General features: G+C 44.6%; 1 non-coding gene across 1 annotated transcript; it reads right to left on the minus strand.

Annotated features, from left to right (window-relative positions):
• Window positions 1-5,877: 5,877 nt before the first annotated feature.
• Window positions 5,878-5,959, minus strand: trnas-cga (transfer RNA serine (anticodon CGA)). The gene has a single exon. It is a non-coding gene; the product is annotated as a tRNA-Ser (tRNA).
• Window positions 5,960-7,633: the final 1,674 nt, after the last annotated feature.

The raw sequence follows: 7,633 nt of genomic DNA on the forward strand, positions 1-7,633 counted from the left end.
ATTATCACAGGCGCTCTGTCAGACTGCATGTTCCTTCAGGCAGGTTTCTGACTGGACACTTGGAATGAGCGGTTGTGTGAACATTAGCGGTTCAGGGGGAGATTTCTCACTTACCAGACTGGAGTTCCGGTTCCATTCCCAGACATTTCCCTTTCTCTTTCTGAATCCATCCCTGTCCTCTTGCTCATTTGCACTTTTCATTGTTCCATCAATGGCGGCCGCGTCTTCAGCTGTCTGAGCCTTGCGCTCTACAATTCATTCTAGAAAAATCTCCAGCTGTCTCTCCGCCGTCCAAGTGCAAAATGAATGAATGCAATTAGAAGCAAAAAAAAAGGGACGGGCAAGAAACACACCAAACAAAACATAATCTAAAATTACTGAGCTCGATGTTGAGGACGGAGTTCTGTGGGTGGCTACTAAATGTTGAGGTGGTTTTACTCGAGTTTCCGTTAATCGCCATTGGAACACGGATGACCAACGACAGAAAGGTCAGAGTGGGAGAGGTGGAGAATTGAAATGACAAGTGGCAGGAAACTCAAAGTCATGATTGTGGATTGAACAGAGATTTATCAAAGCGGTCACAGTCTGTTATCTGACCTGTTGAAGTAGATGAGACCAAATTGTGGCAGCAAATACCGATGGGGGCGAATGGCCTCCTTCTGCACTGTAAATTCGATGATAATCTATGATACAGGAGATTAAACTGAAAAGCACAAGTGTCTCACTGGTTCACTTGGGATGAGTGTTTTGGGCCCTTGGATAATGAGGAGGGAGGGGGTAAAAAGGCAGGAGTTGCATCTCCTGCACTTGCAAAGAAAGGTGCAGATAGAAAGTGAGCGGATATTGGCGGTGGAGCAGCGGTCGCGGAGGGGATTGTCCCTTCAGTCTGGTGAATGGGGAGAGCAGGGGAGGGCGTTTTTGATGATGTCATAAATGGTCCCTGGAATACGGAGACTGACGGGCTGCAAGGTGAGAACAAGCGGCACCAAATCAGTTCAGCTCGCCTTACACAGGACACAACAATGTCAGTAACGGAAAGATCTTTTGGGATAAGAGCAAGTGCTTTGCAACATCGTTCACTTTTATTTCCATTTCCCACCTTAGCCGCTTTTCCTACAAATGTTGGCAGCGGTTGGATTTCCACCCGCATCCTCGAAGAGACTGAAACCTAAACCCATCTCCTCAGACCGCTCGGCCTCGCTATCCTAAAGGTTCATTGTTTCTGATACTGATGACTGGTGATTGGCATCTTGCTGTTTATCAGCTGAGTCCAGGATTTCACACTGAGAGAGAAGGAAATGATCCAATCACAGAGCTGGAACGCTGCTTCTAGTTTTCTCCCCACAGATGCTGTTTAATTCTGAGCATTTCCAGCATTTCCTGTGTTTATTATTTATGATGATCAATATTTGAAGTAATTTGCTTTGTGATTTGTGAACTTTCTGAGCTGAGTTCAGGGGACTCGGTTTCCAAAATATTTTTTAAAATATTTGACGGGATGTGAGTGTCGCTGAATCCGTCAACAATTATTGTCCAAAATTAATTACCCTTAAGAATTTGGCGGTGACGTGATTCTTGAGCCGCTGCAAGTCCATGTGGTGTATGTACACACACAGTGCTGTTAGGGAGGGAGCTCCGGGATTGTGAGCCAGCCACAGAAAGGGTGATATATTTCCCAGGATGGTGTGTGTCTCGGAGTGGAACTTGCAGGTGGTCGCTGTTTCTCTGTATCTGCTCCCCTTGTGTTTCCAGGTGAGAGATCCCGCGGGGTTGGATGGACCCTCGCGGAGGAACAGTCAATGTCAGGGGTGGGATTTCAATCCTCGCCTCCACAGGAGACTGCTACCTGAACTGCGAACTGGCCTTAGAACCGCTCGGCCATCCTGACACACGATGCACTAGCAGAAACTCCCAGCGCAAATGATATCAAATCCATAACTGCAGTGACCTGGGCTACGTTTCTGAGTCAGCACCCACACAAACATTACCTACAGCCTAGAGCTCAATGACTGAAGATCGAGTTTGTCTTTCCAATGAAGATGGTTGGAGTGTGAACAATTTCCTGTCCTTCCTTTGATTTTCTCCAGTCCTGTGGGGAAGTTGCTGGGTGACAGGTACAATATTGAAGTGAGGAAAATGGAAAAGTGAATTGGTGCAATGACGCTCCCTTTGTTTCTCTGCAGTTTTTATTGAGGGGAGTTTCTGTTCGTTCACTTGGTGAGGATCACTGACTGTATGTGATTGTGGAGCAGGCAGAGGATGTGACACATGTCCGGAAGCAGCCGAGTTTGTGGATGCTGCTCCATGAATCTTCACGGCTCACAGGGTGAAAGGAGTTTTCGACGTCGAAAATGACCATGTACGGCAGCTGGAGCTTTCCCTTGTATTTTATGGAATCTGGGAATCAGCGGATCATCAAAACACAGAAATGAAACACGTCTAGTCACAGTATTTTCTCACATGATGTTAACATCAGTTACCTGAGCCCAGCATGTGGCTGCGTGGCCTAACGGATAAGGTGAATCTACTGATAATATCAGAAAACTGCAGGTTCGAGCCCTGCCGCGGCCGTTTCAAACCGAAATCACATTGCTGGTTTTCCTTCCTCAGCTCAAAGTTCCGCGTTTCTGTCTAAACATTTCCCGACTTATCTCAGAATCTATTTTCTTGCTATTTTGTTCATTCAATTGTCTCTCATCTTGGTACTCTGCTTAGATCCTAAGGAATCCACAATTTCTGTTTGATCTGGATAAACAATCGAAGCTCCATCCAGAACAAAATGTTTTGTGTCAATCGGTTCAATAAGATTCTGTGGCGGGAATTCTAATCTCCTCAGGAAGATGTTTAGAAATGAGCTGAATGGACGGTTTTTGTTAACTGGGGTGAAAGGTTATGACACTGGATTGGGAAACCAGCGGCCCGAACTAATCTTTGGGACAGAGAATAAATCCCAACACGGCCTCTGGTGACAGTTAAATTCACTGATTTAATAAATCTGGAATTGAAAGGCATCGGAGCTGGTTAACTTTAGACAGGTGTAAGCTGGTACCTTTTCTGATTGGTTAGATAATGCACCGCAGTCAATACTGCACTTCTTCACCAACTGCGCCAAACTGACCGCAATGTTTTTTTAAAAAAACATGAATTTCTGGAATATCTGTAACTGATATTGTTACACCAACAATTTAATCAGTCGAACAGTGCGTTTAGGGAGCTGAGATTTTCGAATAGTTCAAGGGTTGGACTCCAAATCCAATGGTCTTTTTCCACGGAGATTCTATCCCTTCTCACATACAGTAAGAAGTCTTACAACACCAAATTAAAGTCCAACAGGTTTGTTTCAAATCACTAGCTCTCGGAGCGCTGCTCCTTCCCCAGCTGAATGGAGAGGTAGGTTCCAGAAACATTTATATGGACAAAGTCAAAGATGCAAGATGTTAAATGCGAGCATTTGCAGGTAATTAAGTCTTTACAGAGCCAGAGAGAGGGGTAACCCCAGGTTAAAGAGGTGTGAATTGTTTCAAGCCAGGACAGTTGGTCGGATTTCGAAAGCAAAGGCCAGATGGTGTTTGGAAAGTTATCAAGGGTTGTCTATAGAGTCCTGTATCTTTTGGGGAGTGGTCAGGATTTGTAGTTGATATACTGTTTACTGGTGTTTATAAAATGTTAACTGGATTCATGTAATTAAAATACTTTTGTTTTAAACATACTTTAGATCTCTGTTGCATCACACCTGTAAAATGGGCCCTTGTGCTCCCCATAACCAAAATGTATTTAAAGTTGTGGGTCAGGTGAACTCCGTGATATACTTTGGGGTTCTCTAAACCCTGGCCCATAATACGTGGACCGAGGTACAGTGAAAAGTATTGTTCTACATACAGTCCAGACAGATCGGTTCATACATGTAAAACATAAGACATGCATAAATACACAATGTAAATAATAATAACAGTAATAATAAATGTAAGTAATATTAGTAAACAATAACAAATCGTAAATAGAGACAAGATTGAAAAGTTGGGTTAATCGTGTCAGTAAAACGACACAAGCAACATTCAGTTGAGGGACACTCCTGGAGCCTGATGAGATCAGCAACTGATGTATTTGCATTGTGATAAGAAGTCTTACAACACTAGGTTAAAGTCCAACAGGTTTCTTTCGAATCACTAGCTTTCGGAGCGCAGCTCCTTCCTCAGGTGAATCGAAAGAAACCTGTTGGACTTAAACCTGGTGCTGTAAGACTTCTTACTGAGCCCACCCAAGTCCAACACCGGCATCCCCACATCATGGCTTACATTATGACGACTAATACAAAAACATGCAATTCGTGGCCATGAGGCGGTAGGTTCAAATCCCACCAGAGTCGGCTTTTGGGTGTCACCGTGGTTAACACTCAGGGACCCGGGGTCAATTCCAGCCTTGGGTTACAGTCTTGCACGTTCTTCCCGTGTCTGCGTGAGTTTCCTCCACTGTCCGAAGATGTCCAGTTTAGATGGATTGGCCATGTTAAATTGGCCCTTTGTGTCCAAACGTTTACGTGGGTATGGGCCGTAGGTTGGGTGCTCCTTGGGGTGATCAGTGCAGACTCGATGGGCCGAATGTCCTCCTTCTGCACAAGAAGTATTCTATGATTGCTTAAACAGGGTGAAGATGGCAGCCTCAGGACACAGAGACAAGTTAAGCTCTCAGGCCAGAGTAAGAGCCCTATGTAATGATTCATAACATTGGAAATAAACTGCATAAATACATTTATTGTGGACTGGTGCCATCTCCTGGCTGAACGGGAGGCGTTCGGCAAAGACACTTTCATTCATGAGCATTTTAAATTTGGACACTCCTCAAATACAGTACACAAAATAATCTTCATTTGTGCGCTTCTTTCTTAAAATCGAGCTTCATTCTTTTTCAGTACAAATGTTTTTAGAACACATGAGTTCTCAGTTAGAAACAATAGTAAACAGCTGGGCTATCCGGGCCAAAAAAATGAGACAAGTACATTTCAGTTTACAAACTGTGTTATGGACACTCCTGGTACCTGGTGAAATTAGCACCTAGGTTACTTACAAAATGATGACTAATTAATAAAAGTGATGATTTAAGCAGGTTACAAACGGCAGCATCGGGACACAAGAACGAGTTGAGGTCTCAGGCCGCAGTAAGAGTCCTATGTAATGGTTCCGTACGGCCTGCCGAAACAGGCGCCGGAAAGTGGCTTTTCACAGTAACTTCACTGAAGCCGACTTGTGACAGTAAGCGATTGTTGTTACACACAGAACATCAGAAATAAATAGCATCAATAAATGTATTGTGGACTGGTGCCATCTCCTGGCTGAACGGGAGCCGTGTGACACGGACACTTTCGGAACATTCTTAAATTGGAGTGAAATTACATAAACATTGTAAGAATGATTAAAAACAGTTTCTCAAGCAAATGCAAAGTGAAGATAAACAATAGTTGGGCCATGGTGAGTCGGCAGTGACGGTATATGGGGAGCATTGCTCCCTTCCCGGCTGTTGACAAGCCTTCAATTTGTTGCGCTGCTTTATTTAGAACTTTCAGTTCGGCTGGTCAGTTTCACAATAAGAGACATTAAAAATTCTGACATATGATAAATTCTGGCAAAAGATGTGACAAAAATAAATTTCACATTGCTTTGTGAATTTTCACAATTCTGGTTCCTGATGAAGTTAATATGAACGTTACTGAAGTGGTGATCTTGTCCTGACAAATCAGAAAATTCAGAGCGAAAGCAGAATGACAAATACAGCTTCAGGGCACAAGAAGATTCTTATGTAATGACATTTCAACAGAAAACATTGAATGATGAAAACAACACCGCATTTTTCGAACAAATGGCTCCAATATTGCCATTATTTCGCTGCGAGTAGGATTCGAACCTACGCGGGGAAACCCGACTGGATTTCGAGTCCAACGCCTTAACCACTCGGCCATCGCAGCTTATATCTGTGCTGCCAATTCGTTCTATAGAAAGCATTGTAAAACCAGACACGCGGGATTGCAGGAATGCGATGAACGGTGTCCCAGTCTTTCGATGAGTAGGGATTGAATCTGCGTGGGAAAAAAAACATTAGATTTGGCGCCACGACTTCTCAGTATTGAGAATGTTGAGATGAACGAACTGTTTTGATAACAGGAACAGAAGGTTATGTCGCTGGACTGGGAATCCAGAGGCCTGAACTCACCTTTCGTGACAAGATTTAATAAATCTAGAATTAAAATTTAGTCTCAGTAATGGCGGAGAAAGGTTCTGCTTCAGACGGATCATATTTCCACAACTGGGAACACATTTACACAACAGGGAATGGTTTGACACAACCACAGTGAAGATCTGTCCCCGGCAGAGTCACGGTTCCAGGACAGAGAGAGAACAGTTAAAGAGCACAGAGCACAGTTACACAGCAGAGAGCTCAGTTACACAGCAGAGAGCACAGTTACACAGCAGAAAGCACAGTTACACAGCAGAAAGCACAGTTACACAGCAGGGAGCACGGTTACACAGCAGAGTGTGCAGTTACACAGCAGAGAGCACGGTTTCACAGCAGGGAGCACAGTTACACAGCAGAAAGCACAGTTACACAGCAGAAAGCACAGTTACACAGCAGGGAGCACGGTTACACAGCAGAGTGTGCAGTTACACAGCAGAGAGCACGGTTTCACAGCAGGGAGCACAGTTACACAGCAGAGAGCACAGTTACACAGCAGAGAGCACAGTTACACAGCAGGGAGCACAGTTATACAGCAGAAAGCACAGTTACACAGCAGAAAGCACAGTTACACAGCAGGGAGCACAGTTACACAGCAGAAAGCACAGTTACACAGCAGAGAGCACGGTTTCACAGCAGGGAGCACAGTTACACAGCAGGGAGCACGGTTACACAGCAGAGTGTGCAGTTACACAGCAGAGAGCACGGTTTCACAGCAGGGAGCACAGTTACACAGCAGAGAGCACAGTTACACAGCAGAGAGCACAGTTACACAGCAGGGAGCACAGTTATACAGCAGAAAGCACAGTTACACAGCAGAGAGCACGGTTTCACAGCAGGGAGCACAGTTACACAGCAGAGAGCACAGTTACACAGCAGAGAGCACAGTTACACAGCAGAGAGCTCAGTTAGACAGCAGAGAGCTCAGTTAAACAGCCGGGAGCACAATTACACAGCAGAGAGCACAGTTACACAGCAGGGAGCACAGTTACACAGCAGGGAGCACAGTTACACAGCAGAAAGCACAGTTACACAGCAGAGAACACGGTTACACAGCAGGATGCACAGTTACACAGCAGAGAGCTCAGTTAAACAGCAGAGAGCTCAGTTAAACAGCCGGGATCACAATTACACAGCAGAGAGCACAGTTACACAGCAGGGAGCACAGTTACACAGCAGAAAGCACAGTTACACAGCAGAGAGCACGGTTTCACAGCAGGAGCACGGTTACACAGCAGGGAGCACGGTTACACAGCAGGGAGCACAAAAACAGAAAACACATTATACTAAATAGTTAGTTTTTCTATCTCAATATCTTGCTGGTTTGCTCGGCACCTATTCTGTGTGTCATTGTGTGTTTGTGTCATTGTGTGTTTATATATTAACGATCTAGATAACGGGACTGAGG

Source organism: Scyliorhinus torazame, chromosome 24, assembly GCF_047496885.1.
Source record: "Scyliorhinus torazame isolate Kashiwa2021f chromosome 24, sScyTor2.1, whole genome shotgun sequence".
In the NCBI taxonomy this organism is placed as follows: Eukaryota; Metazoa; Chordata; class Chondrichthyes; order Carcharhiniformes; family Scyliorhinidae; genus Scyliorhinus; species Scyliorhinus torazame.